The 20,931-nt window shown below is 47.9% G+C and overlaps 1 long non-coding RNA gene across 1 annotated transcript; it reads left to right on the plus strand.

The window, feature by feature from the left end:
- The first annotated feature begins 10,009 nt into the window (after positions 1–10,009).
- LOC123099849 (uncharacterized) lies at positions 10,010–12,779 on the plus strand. The gene is made up of 3 exons (XR_006448253.1): positions 10,010–11,727; positions 11,820–11,889; positions 12,024–12,779. It is a non-coding gene; the product is annotated as an uncharacterized lncRNA (long non-coding RNA).
- The last annotated feature ends 8,152 nt before the right edge of the window (positions 12,780–20,931 follow it).

The following is a 20,931-nucleotide window of genomic DNA, read 5'->3' on the forward strand; positions in this document are numbered from 1 at the left end:
AATAAGAGGCTTCGACGCGGCATTTTTAGTAAGTGCTTGAACGAACCTTTATAGAGTTTGGCGAAGAAACCGGCTAACAGAGTTATATCTGTAGTATGCTGACAGGTCGTCCCACGGAGGAGATGCCCGGGTCTGCAGGTGATCTTCTGCCAGAGCTCTCACAACTGCACGAACAAGTTCGGCAGGTGATGCAGGGCATTGCCCAGGCCTTGTGGCCATCCGCCTCCCTGCCCGGAGGCATGGGGGAGCTCGTAGAGGTGCTCAAGGGAGCGTGGCGGCGCTTCCGATTATGGAAGATATCTGCCTGCCGACAAGGTGCAAGGGAAGCCTGGGCCATGGTGAAGACTCGATATACCAAGGCTGACCCGAACCACATGGCCGAGGTCGGACCTGTGGGGTCTGATGGGAAAGAGATCCCCGTCAGTTTGGTGTATGACCAGGTGAAATCAGCCACAAAATATTCCCAACAGGATTGTAGGCTAGACAACCTGTTGGATGGTATAGAAGAAGAATTTAGTCAGTCTAAGCGACTGTGTACTTTCAAGTGACATATATTGTTCCTAGCCGGATTGTAAATCATTTGTCATGGCGGACCTTTTCGCTTCGACCTCTAGACCCGACAGTCCGGAGTGTATCCGAATACCCGCTCAGTTATGTAAAAACCGGGGTACGTGGAAACCAGGCGTAGGGGTCATAAGTGCTTGAACAGACAAGTACCCAACTAGCTATGTTATATTACATGGATAGTAAGAAACATATTCCATGGAGAATAGTTCCGTTAAGGGTTCCTTTCCCTGGGTACGCATGCATTAATGTGCATATCCGAACTGCGAAAAGAGACGCAGGATATAAACATCTGGGGGCATGTATTACAATAAATAAAAGTCATCTTTTGTTCATCGACCGAATATTCCCTTAAGAACGCTAGCTTTCGGCTTCACCCAGTCTGAGGTACACATCCGGCTGACCCGACAGTAACAATCACAGAGGTGCTCCCCTTATGCCCTAGCCGAATTAACGGGAACGTATGGCATAAACACAAGAGCCAAGCAACCCAGCTTCGCCAAAACTTAAGTCATATCGATGCATATAATGGCGAAAAAGGTACATGTGGAAAAGTAACACATGTGTGGGGCATAGAGCCCGGAAAACAGTTATATTAAGCTTCTGTATAAGAAGCCCCCAGGTATAATGAGCACGCCTAGCGTGTCAAGATTGTGCAGTCAAAACACAATTTAACCTTTTAAGGCCATGAAGAAAAAAGGGAAGAAAGAAAGAAAAAACAGGTAACAGATATATATAAAAAATTGACGGAGGTAGGAGACGAACACAGAGTCCGGCACTAGGCGTAAAATCGTCGGAGTCTGGCCGCGTTCCATGGGTTTGGCTCGAGTCGATTGTCCGATGCATCCCGCAGACGGTACGCTCCACCGGTCAGAACTTTGTCAATAATGAAGGGACCTTCCCATTTGGGCTTGAGCTTATTCTTTTTCTTCTCCGGTAGGCGTAGAACAAGTTCGCCAACATTATAAGTTTTGGCCCGTACTTCTCTGCTTTGGTACCGTCGAGCCTGTTGCTGATAGAATGCGGAGCGGGCTTTTGCCACGTCACGCTCCTCCTCCAGGGCGTCCAAACTGTCCTGCCGATTAAGCTTGGCTTCTTTCTCTTCGTACATGCGCACTCGAGGTGAGTCATGAATGATGTCACAGGGCAGTACCGCCTCTGCGCCGTACACCATAAAGAACGGAGTGTATCCGGTAGTGCGATTCGGCGTGGTCCGTAGCCCCCATAGTACGGAGTCGAGCTCCTCTACCCAGTGCGTATCTGATTCCTTCAAGGATCGCACTAATCTGGGATTAATGCCGCTCATGATAAGACTATTTGCTCGTTCGACTTGACCGTTAGTTTGCGGGTGATAGACAGAAGCATAATCGAGCTTAATGCCCATGTTGCGGCACCAAATTTTTACCTCGTCGGTTGTAAAGTTCGAGCCGTTATCGGTGATGATGCTGTGGGGGACGCCGTAACGGTGTACGACCCCGGATATGAAGTCTATCACTGGTCCGGACTCGGCCGTTTTAACTGGTTTGGCTTCTATCCATTTGGTGAATTTATCCACCATGACCAAGAGGTATTTTTTCTTATGGCTTCCCCCTTTAAGGGGTCCTACCATATCAAGTCCCCAAACCGCAAAGGGACAAGTAATGGGGATTGTTTGGAGAGCGGTAGGTGGCATATGGCTTTGGTTTGCAAAAAGCTGGCAACTCACGCATCGTTGAACGAGATCCTGTGCGTCTGCTCGGGCCGTCGGCCAGTAAAAACCTGTACGGAAGGCCTTGCTTACAAGGGCCCGAGCTGCGGCGTGGTGGCCGCCGAGTCCAGCATGAATTTTTGCCAAAAGTTGTCGTCCTTCCTCTTCGAAGATGCACCTTTGAAGTACTCCGATAGCGCTTTTCTTATAAAGCTCTCCCTCGTGGACCTTGTAAGCTTTAGACTGCCGCACAATGCAACGTGCCTCGTTTGGGTTCTCAGGGAGTTCTTGCTTAGTTAGGTAGGCCAAGAAGGGTTCTGTCCACGGGGCGATGACAGCCATAATCACGTGGGCCGAAGGTGTTATTTCGGTGGCAGAGCCTCCGATTACATCAGAGTGTTCGGGATCTGGCGATGTGGCCGGATCCGGACTGTTGTTGCCGGTCTCCCCTTCCCACACCACGGATGGCTTAAACAGCCTTTCCAGGGAAGATATTAGGTGGGATAGGGTCGCGCTTAGCGCCGATGCGGGCGAGGATATCCGCCGCTTGATTGTTTTCTCGGACCACATGGTGGAATTCGAGCCCCTCGAACCGAGCTGACATTTTGAGGACGGCATTGCGGTAAGCTGCCGTTTTTGGATCCTTGGCCTCAAAGTCTCCGTTTATTTGAGATATTGCGAGGTTCGAATCCCCACGCACCTCTAGGCGTTGAATGCCCATGGAGACTGCCATCCGGAGACCATGCAACAGGGCCTCATATTCTGCTGCATTGTTGGAGTCTGTGAATAATATTTGGAGTACGTATTGGACTGTATCTCCGGTGGGGGATGTCAGGACGACGCCTGCCCCCAGACCAGCCAACATCTTAGAGCCGTCAAAGTGCATGATCCAATTGGGGTACGCGCCGTACTCTTTAGGGAGTTCGGCTTCTGTCCATTCGGCGACGAAATCGGTCAGTACTTGTGACTTAATGGCTCACCGTGGTTTGTATGTTATGTCGAACGGGAGGAGCTCAATAGCCCATTTAGCAATCCGGCCCGTGGCATCGTGGTTATTTATTATGTCGTTGAGTGGTACTTCCGAGGCCACCGTAATTGAACACTCTTGAAAGTAGTGTCATAATTTCTGGGATGCCATGAAGACCGTGAAAGAACATGCGGTGCCCCCATGTTTGGTTTTGGTAATTGATGACAATCTCTATGGACTAATGGTTGCCTTGAGTTATATTTGAAGGATTTGTCCATAGGCATTTCTTGAAGTCCATGTGTTGGTTTCAAGGAGTTTATGTGGTGACCAAGGTGTTATTAAGGAATTATCCAAAGATTGGTCATGTGAGAGTAGAACTTATTGCAAGCATGTCTTGAAGAAGAAGATTGTGTGATCATTCATGTTTACCTTCAAGACATCATCCAAATGAAGAGAGTTGGAAAGAGTCAAGGTTGATCAAGACTAAGTCAAGAGTGAATCAAGTTGATCAACACACAAAGCGCACAAGATGTACCGAGAGGGATCAAGCGATCCCATGGTGTGGTAAGCATTGTCGATTACGCTTTGTGTACTAACCCATGATCTTCGTGAGAGTTCTTTGTGGGGTTAGGTTGCGGTGTGCAAGTTCAAGTGAAGCATCATGAAGAGATCAAATGCTTGAAGCTTGCCGTCCATTGTGGCGACAATGGACTTGTGAAGATGTTGCGGTGCGCAAGTTCAAGTGAAGCATCATGACGAGATCAAATGCTTGAAGCTTGCCGTCCATTGTGGTGACAATGGACCGGTGAAGATGTGCGGAAGAGTGGCTCACCCATAGTGGAGTATGGGGGAGCAATCAACTAGTCTTCATCGAGCCAACACAACCAAGAAAGGTGGTCCAACTTGAGAGAGTCAAGATCGTCATCATCTAGCTCAAGTGGACCATGTGCAAGGCAAAGGTTTGCTCTTGATAGGTTTTCTATTTTACCGGTCTCATGATGGTAGTTGGGAGACCGGGTTATAGGATCGATTGCCGTACTATCAAGGGGGGCTCTCGATGAGTAGCTTGATCGTATCGTTCATAGAGAGCTCAAACCATTGCATCCTTGCATCATCTTTGTTGGTTCTTGTTTGGTTCTTCTCTTTGTGAGTTTTGGAGCTTATGGTCATCTTGATGACAAGCTCGAGTTCATCGAAAACGGAGTTCACTCGCATCTTCTATGATGTTTTCGATGTTGGAGGTTATGCCGGTTCTTCTCGGTTGGAGGTTTCACTCCTCTGTTTTGATGCTACTCGTCTTTCTCAATCCAACAAGCTTGAGTTTGCTCAATTCGGAGCTCATATGCAGAAGTTATGGCTGTTTTGGTTTCCTAGCGGTAGTACCGCGGCCAGAGCGGCAGTACCGCTTATCACCCCAAGCGGTAGTACCGCCTATGGCCATAAGCGGTAGTACGGCTACGGTTCCGCGCTGGTACCGCCTCGATTTTGGGTCTTGCATTTTTCGTGTCGAGTTTTGCAGTAGTTGCACGGCAGTAAGGCATGGCAGTTCCACCTATACGCGGTAGTACCGCCTATAAGCGGTAGTACCGCTCCGGTCGGGCGGTAGTACCGCTACTGCATTTTTGGTCCCGTGTTCTGCTCCTCCAGCGGTAGTACCGCTGGGGTGCGCGGTAGTACCGCTTATAAGCGGTACTACCGCCCCAAGGTTCATGTTTGGTTGCTCCTTTTCCCTGCTTCTTCCGCCAGAGCGGTAGTACCGCTCGTGGAGCGGTAGTACCGCTCGTGTGCGGGCTGAGCACATAACGGTTGGATTTTTCCCCTTCTATAAAAGGGGGTCTTCTTCCCCATTGAACCTTATCTCTTGAGCTCGTGTTCTTCCCCCATTGTTGACCTTCTTCGAGCTTGCTAACTCTTAATCCCTCCATGGATTCTTGCTAGTTTTTGAGGGAAAAGAGAGAGGAGATCTAGATCCACATTTCCACCAATCACTTTCTCCTCTTTGTGAGGGGAACCCCTTGGATCTAGATCTTGGAGTTCTTGGTGTTCTCCTTCTTGTTCTTCCTCTCATTTTCCTCCCTAGCATTAGTTGCTTCGGTGGGATTTGAGAGAGAAGGACTTGGGCACTCCGTGTGCCCTTGCCATTGCATTTGGTGCATCGGTTTGAGTTCTCCACGGTGATACGTGAAAGTTACAAGTTGAGAAGCTTATTACTCTTGGGTGCTTGGTGCCCTTGAGCTTGTTCCTCTTGGGTGCTTGGGCGCCCTAGACGGTTGGTGGTGTTCGGAGCTCAATCATTGTGGTGTAAAGCTCCGGGCAAGCGTCGGGGTCTCCAATTAGGTTGTGGAGATCGCCCCGAGCAATTTGACGGGTACCGGTGACCGCCCCCAAGGGTTGCCAAAGTGTACGGGTTGAGTGACCGCCCCCAAGGGTTGCCATTTGTACGGGTTCGGTGACCGCCCTCAAGGGTCCCTTAGTGGAATCACGGCATCTTGCATTGTGCGAGGGCGTGAGGAGATTACGGTGGCCCTAGTGGCTTCTTGGGGAGTATTGTGCCTCCACACCGCTCCAAACGGAGATTAGCATCCGCAAGGGTGTGAGCTTCGGGATACATCGTCGTCTCCGCGTGTCTCGGTTATCTCTTACCCGAACCCTTTACTTATGCACTTTACTTTGTGATAGCCATATTGTTTCTTGTCGTATATCTTGCTATCACTTAGTTGTTTATCTTGCTTAGCATAAGTTGTTGGTGCACATAGGTGAGCCTAGTTGTTGTAGGTTTTGTGCTTGTCAAATTAACCGCTAGGTTTATTCCGCATTTGTTCAAGCCTAAACCGTAATTATTTTAAAGCGCCTATTCACCCCCCCTCTAGGCGACATCGACGATCTTTCAGACCGCGTATGCTATCTTTTGATAATGTGGGTAGCATGATTTGCATGGAGTGAGGACAGTGGATACATAGTATACCGGCTTTTGAAGCGGGAACTTATGTCCGTCCGTCTCTCGTTCGATGACGAGCACTGCGCTTACAACTTGGTGTGTTGCCGCTATATATAACAGCATTGGTTCGCCGACATTTGGCGAGGCCAAGATTGGGTTGGTGGCCAAAACGGCCTTTATTTCTTCCAATCCAGCCGTGGACGCATCCGTCCACTCGAAGTGTTCGGTGCGTCGAAGAAGGCGATAAAGGGGTAGTGCCTTTTCTCCTAATCGGGAGATAAAGCGGCTTAAGGCAGCCACGCATCCAGTTAGTTTCAGCTTGAGGTCTGTTGGGATAGCCAACTGTGACAGAGTTCGGATTTTAGCCGGATTTGCTTCAATTCCTCTACTAGAGACGATGAAGCCCAAGAGCTTTCCGGCGGGCACGCCGAAAACGCATTTTTCCGGATTGAGCTTGATGTCATATGTTCGGAGATTTTCGAACGTGAGCCTCAAGTCGTCTATTAAGGATTCGATGTGTATGGTTTTAATGACCACGTCGTCTACGTATGCCTCCACTGTTTTGCCAATTTGTGTTTCCAGGCATGTCTGAATCATGCGTTGATAGGTTGCACCGGCGTTTTTGAGCCTGAAAGGCATGGTGTTAAAACAGAAGGGACCATATGGAGTGATGAATGCCGTTGCGGCCTTGATCGGACTCCGCCATCTTAATTTGATGGTATCCGGAGTATGTGTCGAGGAAACACAATGAGTCGTGTCCTGCGGTAGCGTCGATAATTTGATCGATGCAGGGGAGGGGGAAGGGATCCTTAGGGCAAGCTTTATTAAGGTCCTTGAAATCGACACATAGGCGCCAGGATTTGTCCTTCTTTGGTACCATCACCAGGTTTGCTAGCCAGTCCGGATGTTTTATTTCTCTAATGAATCCGGCCTCAAGTAGCTTGGCTAGATCTTCTCCCATGGCTTGTCGCTTAGGCTCAGAGAAACGCCGAAGAGTCTGCTTGACCGGCTTGAACCCCTTTAGAATGTTAAGGCTACGCTCGGCCAGCCTACGTGGGATTCCTGGCATGTCTGAAGGATGCCAGGCGAAGATGTCCCAATTCTCGCGCAAGAACTCCCGGAGTGCGGCGTCTACTGTGGGGTTTAACTGTGCCCCGATGGATGCTGTTTTTATAGGGTCCGTTGGGTGGACTTGGAATTTGACTATTTCATCCGCTGGTTTAAAAGAGGTGGACTTGGGTCTTTTGTCGAGTATCACGTCGTCCCTGTCCACTGTGGAGTGGAGCGCAGTTAGTTCCTCGGCCGGCAGGGCTGCGGATAACGCTTCGAGGGCTAGTGCGGCAGTTTTATTTTCGGCGCGGAGTGATATGTCCGGATCACTAGCTAGAGTGATGATTCCATGGGGCCCGGAAGTTTGAGCTTCATGTACCCGTAATGGGGTATAGCTTGGAAGATCGTGAATGCCTCCCGCCCTAAAAGGGCGTGGTATCCGCTACTGAACGGGGCCACTTGGAATGTGATTTCTTCGGACCTATAGTTTTCCGGCGTGCCGAATACCACAGCTAGTGTGATTTTTCCTGCACATCGTGCCTCCCGACTAGGGATAATTCCTCTGAAGGTCGTGCTGCTTCGCTCAATGCGGCTCTTGTCTATTTCCATTTTTCGAAGAGTCTCCTCATATATGAGGTTTAATCCGCTGCCACCGTCCATGAGCACTTTAGTGAGCCGGAAGCCGTCCACAATTGGACTAAGGACCAAGGCGGCTGGTGCTCGGGCTGTTCAGAATTTAGGTTCGTCACTGGCATTGAAGGTTATAGCCCAATAGTGATGTATTGTCTCTTCCTCGCGACAGTCCTTCACCTTGCTCATTACAAGGAGGAATCTGGCCCAATAGTGATGTATTGTCTCTTGGGGCTCTTGTCTAATATGGGAAAGATCACGTATATCTAGGTGGGTGGGTAGATTTAGGTCCGAACCCTGACCCGATCTGAGACCCAGGGGCGGGGGAGTTTCCGAGCTTGGCAGTTCGGGCTCCGGGATGTTGCCCAATAGATCTGGCCCGCTGTCTGATTCTAGGTTCAAAGCTTGGGCCATGTCCTCCCGTAGACGGGTATCTGGCTCAGAGAGCTCGGGAATCCGGACATAGTTTGTCCTCAAGATAGAGGAAGAATCGCTGTGTTGCTCCTCCACCACCGCTATATGATGGGTGACCGACGGAGAGTTAATCTCCCTTTGGTCGGGTTTAAGCCCGACCCGATCATAGTCCGTGGCGACTCCCAGGGCGGCGACGCGATCCAAGAGCTCGTTCAAGGAAGATAGCTTCATTGGATCCATCTGCTCGGCGAATCCCGAGCCGACGTGGAGGCTGTTTTTGATGACCCGAGAAGTCATCGTCGGTGCAACGGCCGAGCGGGCGGTCATGACGAAGCCGCCTAGTCGGAGAGTTTGGCCTACAGCCAGGGCTCCCCCAGAGGTGATGCTGTCCTTGACAACAAGACGAGCCATCAAGCCTTATGGTGACGGCACAGTGGAACTCTCAATGAAAGCACCAATGTCGGTGTCAAAACCGGCGGATCTCGGGTAGGGGGTCCCGAACTGTGCGTCTAAGGCGGATGGTAACATGAGGCGGGGGACACAATGTTTACCCAGGTTCGGGCCCTCTCGATGGAGGTAATACCCTACTTCCTGCTTGATTGATTTTGATGATATGAGTATTACAAGAGTTGATCTACCACGAGATCGTAGAGGCTAAACCCTAGAAGCTAGCCTATGATTATGATTGTTCTTGTCCTACGGACTAAACCCTCCGGTTTATATAGACACCGGTGGGGGCTAGGGTTACACAGAGTCGGTTACAAAGGAGGAGATCTACATATCCGAATTGCCAAGCTTGCCTTCCACGCAAAGGAGAGTCCCATCCGGACATGGGACAAAGTCTTCAATCTTGTATCTTCATAGTCCAACAGTCCGGCCAAAGTATATAGTCGGGCAGTCCGAAGACCCCGTAATCCAGGACTCCCTCAGTCCCTGCCCTCCACCCCGACACCATGCCCGGGTGAAAACCCATAATCTCCTGTGATTGGGCGGCGACGCCACTGCGAGTGTCATACCCTTCTTGGAGGCGTCGCCTGGGGTGTTTGGATGCTCGGTTAGAGGAATTGCAGGCGGAGGGGATGGGACCAGTGGCAGTAGGTGGTGTACGTGAAGGAGGAACGGCGTGGCATCTGGCACATCGACAACGCGGGTCTCAGCGGCATGGAGCAGCGGGGCCTCGCCGGTGGGCGTGTGATGATGGACGAGCGCAGGATGGTGGCATTGTCTGGCGTCGTGGTGGCGTCAACGGCAGCTAGACCGGGCAAGGTAGATGCAACAGTACAACACTTAAGATGGATTGGTGGCATGTGGCTACGACGGCCTCATACCCGGCAGGCGTCCTGATTGAGGAGTGCGCCGGACTGGTGGGTGCCCCATACCCGGTAGGCGTCCTGATTGGAACCTTAGGTCTTAGATGTTAGGTTTGGCTGCGAGGTCTGTTTGGTATTAGGCCTAGACTATCGGCATCCCTACATCATCTGGATAGGAGTAGCGATAGATATTGCCCAGACGGTGGCTTTAGTCTTACTGGTGTATGACTTTGTAAGGTTTTATGTGAATAATTAATAAAGTGGCTATATGCATCTTCCAGATATAGGGTCAGGGTCCTCCTCCATTTCTAAAAAATCTGTTTTTTTGTGCCGTGCGATCTGTGTGCGGAGATTCGTGTGTTTGAACCGTTATTTGTCTCGTTTCTCTTATCGGGCCCGTGTGGTTGACTAGTTATTTTTCCCATCGCAACCCGCGTGTCTGTGTCGCCCTCCTCCTCGCAGCCGCTTTGTCATTTCAAACACGCAACCTCGAGCAGAGTCGAGCAAGAGAGAGAGAGAGAGAGAGAGAGAGAGCTCCGCCTCGCCGCTCGATCCAGTGTTTTGGTGGTGACTCGTCCGCTTTCTTCATCGTGCTGCCCCGCTTCCTCCGCCTCCCTTCTGTTCCTGCCGGCGGGATCTGTGGCATCTCTCGGCCCCGCACTGACCCGTCCCCATTTCCGCCGCTAGCGATTTTGTTCGTCGGATTCGGTTTTCCCCCCTCCCTTTTTGTTGTTCCTATGATGTGTTAGGTAGGGAGTTGGTTTTGTCTGTCAGCCCCCGCAGCTTTTCTCTGTGTAGATTCATTAGGTTGCGCCGTTTCTAGGATGTGTTTGATTGTTCTACTAAGCGCTGTAGCTGCGGTAGATGGGATGTGCGTCAGTTTGATCTGCTGATCTGTAATTGATTGGTTGTTGGAATTCGAGCTGTTCATGTGAGGCTGGCTTGCTTAGTTGTAGTAGTCTGGTGTATTCAGTCAATTCGAACGTATGTATTCTGTTCCCTGGCCTTTAATCCCTAGACCATTTCTCTTCACTGGTATCGTTTAGTGGGTATGTGGCTTACTCTGTAATTCCTATTTTTGAATTTACAGTGAATTACAGTGCAATCCTCATTGTTTTTTAGAGTGATTTTCAGTGTAATTCATACTGGATTTCATTGATTTTCACTGTAATCTGTAGTGGATTTCCAGTGTAATTTTTTAGTGGATAGGTAGTATATTTGTAGTGTAAATCCAAAGCAGTTTGTAGTGTGATCCCCGGTTATTTTACAGTGTAATTTCAGTGTATTTTGTCAGTTGATTTGCATTGTATTTGTTGGTGGAATAACAATGTATATGTCCTAATTGCAGTGTACTTTTGTCACTGGGGTTGTACTGTATTTGTTAGTGGAATTAAAGTGTATTTGTCAGTGATGTACAGTGTAATTTGATAGCTGATTTACAGTGTAATTGCCATGGATTTGCATTGTATTCGCTAGTGGAATTACAGTGTAATTCACTTGAATTTTTATAGTGGTATTACGTTTTGGATTTATAGTGTTTTTGTCAGTGAATTTACCGTGTAATTGATAGCTGGTTTTACAATGTAAATTCATTGTAATTTACGCTGTAATTGAGTAGCAGATGAATTGTGAGTGTTCTTTTTTTTATCAGAATTGTGACTGTTCTTGTGATGCGTCGCTAGTTTGTATGTTCTTGTGATGCATCTGATTCCAGTGTATTTTGTTAGAGGACTTAGACTGTAATTATATTCGGATTTACACTGTAATCTTCATCGGAATTCCAGTGTATTTTTCTTAGTGGGTGATTAGAGTGTATTTACAATGTAATTCTCAGTTGGTTTCCACTGTAATTCGCGGGGGTTTTCTTCACTATAATTCTCAGTGGGTTATGTAGTGAAATAAAAGAGATGTAGATTGTAAATGCTATCAATGCATATCTTCTTTATATTTTTGTTATGTTTTATCCCTTCTGCCATTTCATCTCAGACTTTTTGTCCTTTTCTTTGTGTTTGTACATATTTAGGTTATAGATTGAAGTATGGGGAGACTCATGAAGGCTTTTGGTAAGGGCACTTCTGCTGCTTGTGTTGAAGATTGTGATGATTCAGATGGGGATCCTTTTGTCCCCAATGATTTTGCGGAAGGTGATCCTTTTCAAGCTTCGGAGGTTATATTTCTAATTTGATTTTTATTTTCTTTTATTTCTTGTTTGGTAGCTTATTTGTTCCTGTTTTTTAGTCCATTCATTTGTTTCATCAGTTAACTGCAGGAAAGTCAAATGGATGATCCTGATTTCGACAAAGCTTTGTATGAGTTCTACGTGTCTCGTGTAAGTGTGGTGCTGTAGTTAATGCTTTTGTACCAGTTCCTTCTGTTAATGCATTTTTGTACCAGTTTCATTTTTGTATCAGTTAATGCACGTTTGTAGTTAATGGATAATTCCTCTTTTTTATGTTTTTGCAGAAAGTGAATTGCTTAAAATGGAAGATTACAGATGCTGGAGCTCGCAATGTGGTATTTTATTTTGTTGTTGTTTATATTTCCTTTTTTTTCATGCAACTTCTCTATGATAGATATGGATATAAGTTTTAGATAACTCCTTTTGTAATCTTCATCATATCTATTTTTTTGTGGAATGGCTATTGATGCACAAGAACCTAGTTCCATATAGTTCTAGTTGTTGTTGCTAGATGTCTTTCTTTTGTTTATTTTTAGTGTAATTTATCTTGATTTTTTCTTTTGTTTGTGTCTTGTTGTGTTGTAGAAGCGCAAGAGGTCTTCTGATTTTTCCTGTAGCCAATACATTCACTAGATACTCAAGTTGTTCTCCACTGTTTTTGGTGGCTTGTCTCCTAGGTAAGCCCGTGTTCTTCAGAGTTACAAGGCAAATTGCCTTCTCAAATTTGTGAGGACAGAGGTGCCTCTTAGGTTTGTCAAATGGTTAGCGTCCAAATTTGATGTTCTTGCTTCAGAGATTCAGATTAGGAAGAAGTTTATACCGATTTCCAAATATGTCATCCATGACATCTTAGATCTTCCTGTTGATGGTGAGCCCATTGTGTCCGATGTTGAGGCTGGGCATGAGTTTATCTTGTCCCATTTCAATGTGACTAGGGATGTGTTTGGTTCGCGGGATAGCTTTGAGTGGCTATGGATATCACTAACCACCTGGCTAGAGATAGCCAATTTTTCTGTTTGGTTGGGTGAGATGCCAAGTGGTTAGAGACGGCCATCTAGGTGTTTGGTTGGAGGGATAAGGGGTGGATAGGTTGTTGCAATAACTTATTTTGTTGAGGTGGTGACATTACCCTTCAGCAATTTGAGGACATAATATGCTAGCGAGTATTCACGCCATAAATAATAACTTCAACATCACAAAACTAAAATCATTTTTCTTCTTCAAAAATCACCCATGTGACAATAATATCTGTAGCAATCTGGAAAGCATTTTAACTGAAAAAATGCTGCTGTGACCGTGAAGCATTTTAAATTACAAGTCGATCTACTACTCGTACCACTTGCTCTCCTCATTATCTCCTTCATGCAGCAGCTGTTGTAAAGCTAAGTCATCGTTCGCGTGCCTGAAACAAAACAATGCACAAAGAGACAGATCAAGATCCAACAAAATCGGCACCATGCTTCGAACAAGCGAGCTCCCGTGCGCCATCAGGCCACCACTGGCGCAATTATGCCTGCTCCGTCAGCCACCGTCCATCCACAAGCGATCTCCCGCGCGCCCTCATGCCGCCGCCAGCGCAATCAGGCCTGAGAGAGAGAGAGAGGAGGGCGCTCACGTGCCTGGATCTGGCAGCCGCTGCCGCTGCCGCCGACGACTTTGCTGTTTGTCCGACCGCCGCTCGCCGATCTGGCGCTGTGGTCGCTGACGAGAGAAACGTTTCTGTTCGACGAGGGGTGAGAACGAGAGAAAAACGATTCGGTGGGTGAGGCGACGAGAGTGGTTGGCGACGTCTGCGACTTTTCAGCCGTTGGGGATAGCCACCGTTTCGAGGAATACTCTGTGAATCTCGGCTATCCCCAACCATCCTCATCCTCCCTGTCCCCTGAACCAAACGGGTGGCAGCCACCCTAAAACGAGGCTATCACTGTCCCATGAGGGCCATCCCGTGATCCAAACGTACCCATTGGTCTCTATCAGTTCTGATCCTTTCAGTAGTCATCATGCGAATGTTCTCGCAAACGTAGAATGCATATAAATCAGTTCCCTGCGCCTGCTTCAGGGCCTTTACGAGAATAGAATTCAATCAGATAATAATTAGTCAAGCAGGATAATTAACGATATTGAAACTAGATTTAAAGAAATGGTAGCTAGCTGGTACTAGCTACTTAATTAATTACCTTCGGTCAGATCCATTTTAGCTCTTTTTTCCATTGGCCATCAACCTGTTTGATGAACTTTTGCCAAGCCCTGCCCGCCGGCAAGGAAAATGAATAAATGAGTTACTAATTAGTTGATATTAAGAAATGACGAACTAAAGAGGCCGACATATAGTTCGATAATGATTGAAATTACATGTTGACCATACCCTTCACTATTTCATAGTCAGTATCTTTTTAAGTAGTGAGTCCAGTACTTGAACTTTTCCCTCGTCAACTTCAATGATTAACAAGATCCAGTGGTAACTACATGCGTACATGTTTTTATGTATAATTAAGCGGGCATGCATAACTCATAAACTACCCTAAACCCTATACACTTGTTAACATCTAGTTAGTAAGCAAAAACACAATTTGTAGTACAAGACAGTGTGATTCACCCGAAGTTGTAAGGAAGTAGTATTTCTGGACATGCATTTAGGCGTTTCAAGAACTCTAGCAAGCTTTTCTCTGTGTCTTTTCTCGACCATTCTTTTGACTATGTCTCTTGATTAATGATATTTGGGTCAATGAACCCGATGCCATAGCGTCCAGCTTTGTTCATTTCAAACATCTTCATTCTGCATAATACCACAGAAGAGAATATAGTGAGGATAATTGCAGGTAATGAATAGAACGAGCACTACAACCAGCTAGAGAATTAAATTAATTACAGAAAGAAACCACTTACAAACAATAGCAACTGACGATAGATTTGTCGAGTACGTCTTGATTGAATAGCTGAAACATTTATTGAAACTCAACGCACAGATCTTTTTCATGGTAGTATTAGCCTTTAGGTACTTTCACCATGAGGGACTCTCGATTGATAGTCTTGGCTTCTTTCATGTACCATTCATGCAATTGATGCATTCTCGTTGATAGAAGCTTGACCTCCTCAGGCTTCACCAGAGGCTGGCCGCGGACATATTTCTGTTTTATGTCCTCTCAAATGAGATCCATGGGCTCGATCTCTAGGAGTTGATAAACAGTGACACCGCCCTCTTCAGCCATCCTTCTATGCGCGTCGGTTATTACCAGCTGATCGGCGCCGGTACTCGCCTGTGTTGGTAGAATGAGCAGGGGGGGTCGATTGCACCGCCTGTTCTCCCAGTTGGGGAATAGTTTTCCCACTTTTTTGCCAGCTGCTTGGCTGGCGCTCGAACTCGGCTCATTCTTTTGTGCGCTATATGCCTTCTTGATTTGGCGCTCATAGTCTGAGTCCCTATGTGACGCCCGGAGAATTAGCTACAGTAATCCCACGCTAATGATGCCACGTCACTACGGTTAATGTTGTTAACCTCGCGATGTTTCGAAACCAACTCAAAATTCAAATCCAAATTAATGTCAACAATAAAAGTTTTCAAAAGTTAAAACAAAAATGTTCGGGAGATGCCATATTTTGCATATGTAAATATGGTGTAATAAACACATTTTTATAAAATGCCTAGATATTTTATAGTGGATGGAAACAACAAAGCAATAAATAAAAAGAAAAGTAAAACGAAACAAAACAAACCAAAAAAAAAGGAAAAGAGAAACCCCCTCCCACTAGGCTTCGGCCCAGTAGGCCACCGGCCCAACTGGGCCACGAACCACTAGGGCGGCCCAACCGGCCACCCCCACTCCATTATCCCCTCTCCCCCCGTAACCCTAACCCACGCACCATTTCCCCCACTCACGCCCCCACTCTCCCCCGATCTAGATCGGATCGGGCTCGACACCGCCGCCTCGCCCTCGTCCGTCGCCGTCCGGAGCACGACCTCGCCGGCGCCTCCTCCCCTGCAGGACTGCCTCCACGTCGCCGTCGTCCCCATCGACCACCCCGACCACCGCTGCCCCGAACCCTACTAACCCGCCGTGAGCCGCGCCCCTCCTCTCTCTCCCTCGCCCCGTGCTCGTCCCCTCCCCTGCTTGCCGCTCGGGGCCGCGTCCCGCGCCCTGCCCCCCCGCGCGCGCCCGAGCCTCGCCTCGCTCTGCCGCTCCACTCGCCGCGGCCACCCGCACGCACGGGCGCCCTCCTCCCTGCTCGCTCACCTACGCCCGCTGCTGCCCTGCCTCGCCCGCGCCTTGGTCGCGCTCGCGTGCTCGCTGCGCGCATCCACGCCTACCGCCGCCGCCCCGTGCGATGTTGCTGCTGCACTGCGGCCGCCCCCGCCCAAGCACAATGCCACTCGCCCCGCTCGCCCCCGCAGCCCGCTGCTGCCATGCTGCTCGTCGGCTCCGCCCCGCCTTGCTCGCGGCAACGCCCGCCACCGGCCGTTGGTGCCGCGCCCGCCGGAGCCCCGCCTCCACCCGCTGTTGCTTCGGCGACTGCCGCAGCCCGCCCAGTTCCTCCTGCGCCCGTCGTTTCCCCCACTCCCTCGCGCGCCAGCACCGGCAGGAGCTCCCGCCTCGCCGGCTATCGCCCGCACCCGCGCCTGTGAAGCCAACGCCTGCTAAGGCCCTGGGCCACCGCCCAGTGGGCCCCCCAGCGCCCTAGCTTAAAAAAAGAGTTTAAAAAAATAATAAATAAAAATATTAATGAATGAATTAATTAACTTAATTAATTTTGTATTAGATTAACCTAATCATTTAGTTAACTATTTAACCATGTTTAATTAACCTGAGGCTATGACGAACGGGCCCCACGTGCCACCTGTAGACCTGCTGACATCATGCTGATGCAATAATTACCTTTTCTAATTAATTAAAATTTGTTAATTCCAAAATTGAATTAAAACTTTAAAAATTAATATAAAATAATCTGTAACTCGGATGAAAATACTTTATACATGAAAGTTGCTCAGAACGACGAGACGAATCCGGATACGCAACCCGTTCGTCCGCCACACATCCCTAGCATAGCGAACACGCAACTTTCCCTCTCCGGTTCATTTGTCCGAAAATGCGAAACACCGGGAAGACTTTCCCGGATGTTTCCCCCCTTCGCCGGTACCACCTCCTACCGCGTTAGGGCACACCTAGCACCGCGCATTGTCATGTCTTCCATCGTCATGCTTATGTTTGCATTATATTTATTGTTTCTTCCCCCTCTTCTGTCGTTAGACACCGAGACCGACGCCGCTGCTACCCAGTACGACTACGGTGTTGACGACCCCTCCTTGCCAAAGCAACCAGGCAAGCCCCTCCATTGATCACCAGATATCGCCTATTCCTTCTCTCTACTGCTTGCATTAGAGTAGTGTAGCATGTTACTGCTTTCGGTTAATCCTATTCTGATGCATAGCCTGTCATTGTTGCTACAGTTGTTACTCTTACCTGCAATCCTAAATGCTTAGTATAGGATGCTAGTATTCCATCAGTGGCCCTACATTCTTGTCCGTCTGCCATGCTATACTACCGGGCCGTGATCACTTCGGGAGGTGATCACGGGCATATGCTATATACTGTATACTGTTACATTACTTATGATACTGTTCGGAGATGGGGGCTGAAGGGGCAGGTGGCTCCATCCCGGTAGAGGTGGGCCTGGGTTCCCAACGGCCCCCGACTGTTACTTTGTGGCGGAGCGACAGGGCAGGTTGAGACCGCCTAGGAGAGAGGTGGGCCTGGCCCTGATCGGCGTCCGCGGTTACATCACTTAACACGCTAAACGAGATGTTGGTATTTGATCTGAGTTGGGTCGTTGACCTTATACGCACTAACCGCCACGTGGGACAAGATATGGGCAACCGGCATCGTGGTATCAGCCGAAGCTCTTTTTGACGTCAGCGACTGAGCAGCGCGCGCCGGATTGGACTGGAACGCCTACTCTTGTATAAGGGAGGCTAGGTCTGCTTCCGGCCGCGTACGCAACATGCAGGTGTGCAATGGGCGATGGGCCCAGACCCCTGTGCATAGGATTTAGACCGACGTGCCGACCTCTCTGTTGAGCTTAGGTGGGGCTGCGACGTGTTGATCTCCCGAGGCCGGACATGACCCAGGAAAGTGTGCCCGGCCAGAGGGATCGAGCGTGTCGGGTAATGTGGTGCACCCCTGCAGGGAAGTTTATATATTCGAATAGCCGTGATCTTCGGTAACAGGACGACTTGGAGTTGTACCTTGACCTTATGACAACTAGAAGCGGATACTTAATAAAACACACCCTTCCAAGTGCCAGATATAACCCGGTGATCGCTCTCTAACAGGGCGACGAGGAGGGGATCGCCGGGTAGGTTTATGCTATGCGATGCTACTTGGTGAACTTACCATCTACTCTCTTCTACATGCTTCAAGATGGAGGTGGCCTGAAGCGTAGTCTTCGACAGGATTAGCTATCCCCCTCTTATTCTGGCATTCTGAAGTTCAGTCCACCGATATGGCCCTTTACACATATACCCATGCATATGTAGTGTAGATCCTTGTTTGCGAGTTCTTTGGATGAGTACTCACGGTTGCTTTTCTCCCTCTTTCCCCCTTTCCATTTTATCTGGTTGTCGCAACCAGATGCTGGAGCCCAGGAGCCAGACGCCACTGTCGACGACGACTCCTACTACACCGGAGGTGCCTACTACTACGTGCAGCCCGCTGACGATGACCAGGAGTAGTTTAGGAGGATCCCAGGCAGGAGGCCTGCACCTCTTTCGATCTGTATCCCAGTTTGTGTTAGCCATCTTATGGCAACTTGTTTAACTTATGTCTGTACTCAGATATTGTTGCTTCCGCTGACTCGTCTATGATCGAGCACTTGTATTCGAGCCCTCGAGGCCCCTGGCTTGTATTATGATGCTTGTATGACTTATTTTATTTTTAGAGTTGTGTTGTGATATCTTCCCGTGAGTCCCTAATCTTGATCGTACACGTTTGCGTGTATGATTAGTGTACGGTCGAATCGGGGGCGTCACAAGTTGGTATCAGAGCCGACTGCCTATAGGAATCCCCCTTCCACACTCCTTGGCCGAAGTTGAGTCTAGACATTACAAAACTTTTACTAACATGGCTGCGCAGCCCATGGGCCCACGTCGCCATTGGGTGGTATTAGGATCTTTTATTCCTCGTCTTTACTCTGGGATTCTGATCTCTCTCCTATTCGGGTTTAATGAATTTACTAAAATCTAACTTTAGGATCTCGTTACTACTTCCTCCCGGAGAACCCCTCACTCCAGATGATTGCTCCGTGCACCAGAAGAATTCGAAGATACTCTCTGATATTCTCTCGAGACCTTGTGCCTGTACCTTTTGCAATTCCCTACCACCGAAACTTCCCTATGGATAAATACTTACACCTGTCGTTCTTACTTTTATTCCCAGTCGATCTTGTTATTGCAAGATACCCCGGGAATACATTGTGCCTACTGCGTTGCAGTTCTTTGCCACCTGAATACCCCTACGAATAAGTTCTCACACTTATCGAGTATCCGCTCATCCCTAGTTGATTCAACTAATTCACAAAAATCTTCGAAATGCTATTTGAACTTTCGAAAATCCCAAGCAGCCTTTTGCTCTTGAAATTCTTGCTTGCATTATGGTTAATCCCATAAGTCTCATAATCATATTGGCATCCCTTGTCATTACCATTTTGAGTCCGTTGATTCAAAATGTTGCGAATGCTCGCAATCCTCAATCAGATCCTAGAATTCTTCCTTTCGGCTCGGACGTCATTTTAAACATGGGCTGAATCTCGACCAATCCAATTGTTGTCGATTTTACCCCTAAGCTTACTCAACTTATCCATTCTTAATCAGGCCGTTGGCTTCCGATCCCTTGATTTGGAAATGATAGTTCCTTTGCATTTGATCTTTGAATTAGTTAGTTGTTTCTATAACCCGATGGCTTTTCGTTCCTTCGTCCTCTGATAGAGTATCGATACTCGCAACAGCTCCGTTGTAGACCACAAACCCCTTGTTGAATTTTTATCCGACAACGTCCTTCATATTCAATAACCTTGTGAGCCTTCCCTCGGTACATAATGCCTTTGGTAAATTGTATCCTCTGCTTTCTCAACTATGCTCTGCTTTCGAGCTTGAGTTATTTACTCATGAAGTTTGTGGTATATGTTCCTAAGATGCCCCGATGGGTTGAAACAACGCCTTGCTTAATCTGTTTGACCCGTAAGATTTCACGGGTCATACTTATCTGGTATTGCACCAGGTAAAACCTTCAACAACTAATGTCATTTTTGAAACATGAGAAGTGAATGGAAGGTTATGCTTTGGAAAAGTGGGAGTCGACCTTGAACCCTATGTTCATGCCCATGGACACGATGTATACCTTATCTGTGAAGCTTCTTGTAATAATAACTATTGCCTTGATATAATATCATCTGGTATCTGTGAATTGATCCTTTGCAATTGTGGTTCCGACCATATTTTCTACTTGATCCCATTTCTCAAGCAAGTGAAACACTTGTCTTCTGCGGATCAATGCATCTCCGCAACCCCTATGTCGATCTACCTTCGAGTTTTACCCTCCGGTATCTCGAGAGTATCAAAGAACGGTGTTGCTTCCTATGAGCCTTCTTCTAGTATTGCTTCTCACCGACTTCAGATTTCCCCCGGGTTCTGAGTTATTAGTCACTTGGGAACACCGATAGGTGAATCGATTCCGCACTCCAACTCAATAACTCTAAATAATTTTTGTTGCTTATGATTTAATAACCCTTCAGGTCATTCCTAGCCTGATAGGCTATATCATTATCGTGCAACTTTTTAACTGTGCTATCTGGTCCTTCTTTCCAAAGCACAATTTTCGATGATGAGCCAAGCTTACGTTGATCTTCCTCATCATATAATTTCGCTTTGGACAACAAGCTTGGTTTGGAGTTTGTGTCATACCCTTGGGTCCATTTACCTTTCGCCTTATCATTCCTTTGACTTGATGTCATCGCTGATCTATTACACCTTCTTGAAACCTCTCGATAAATATGTAGTGATCATCGTCAACATTTTAACTTCTTCCGAGACGTGCATTGAGTTCCTGATGAGAAACTCCATGCTTGCCCCCTCGATGATTTGTGTTAACATCGACAACATTATTGATCTCCCTCCCAACACAAAACTTGTTCTAGTTTTGCATG

This window comes from Triticum aestivum, chromosome 4D (assembly GCF_018294505.1).
Source record: "Triticum aestivum cultivar Chinese Spring chromosome 4D, IWGSC CS RefSeq v2.1, whole genome shotgun sequence".
Lineage (NCBI taxonomy): Eukaryota > Viridiplantae > Streptophyta > Magnoliopsida > Poales > Poaceae > Triticum > Triticum aestivum.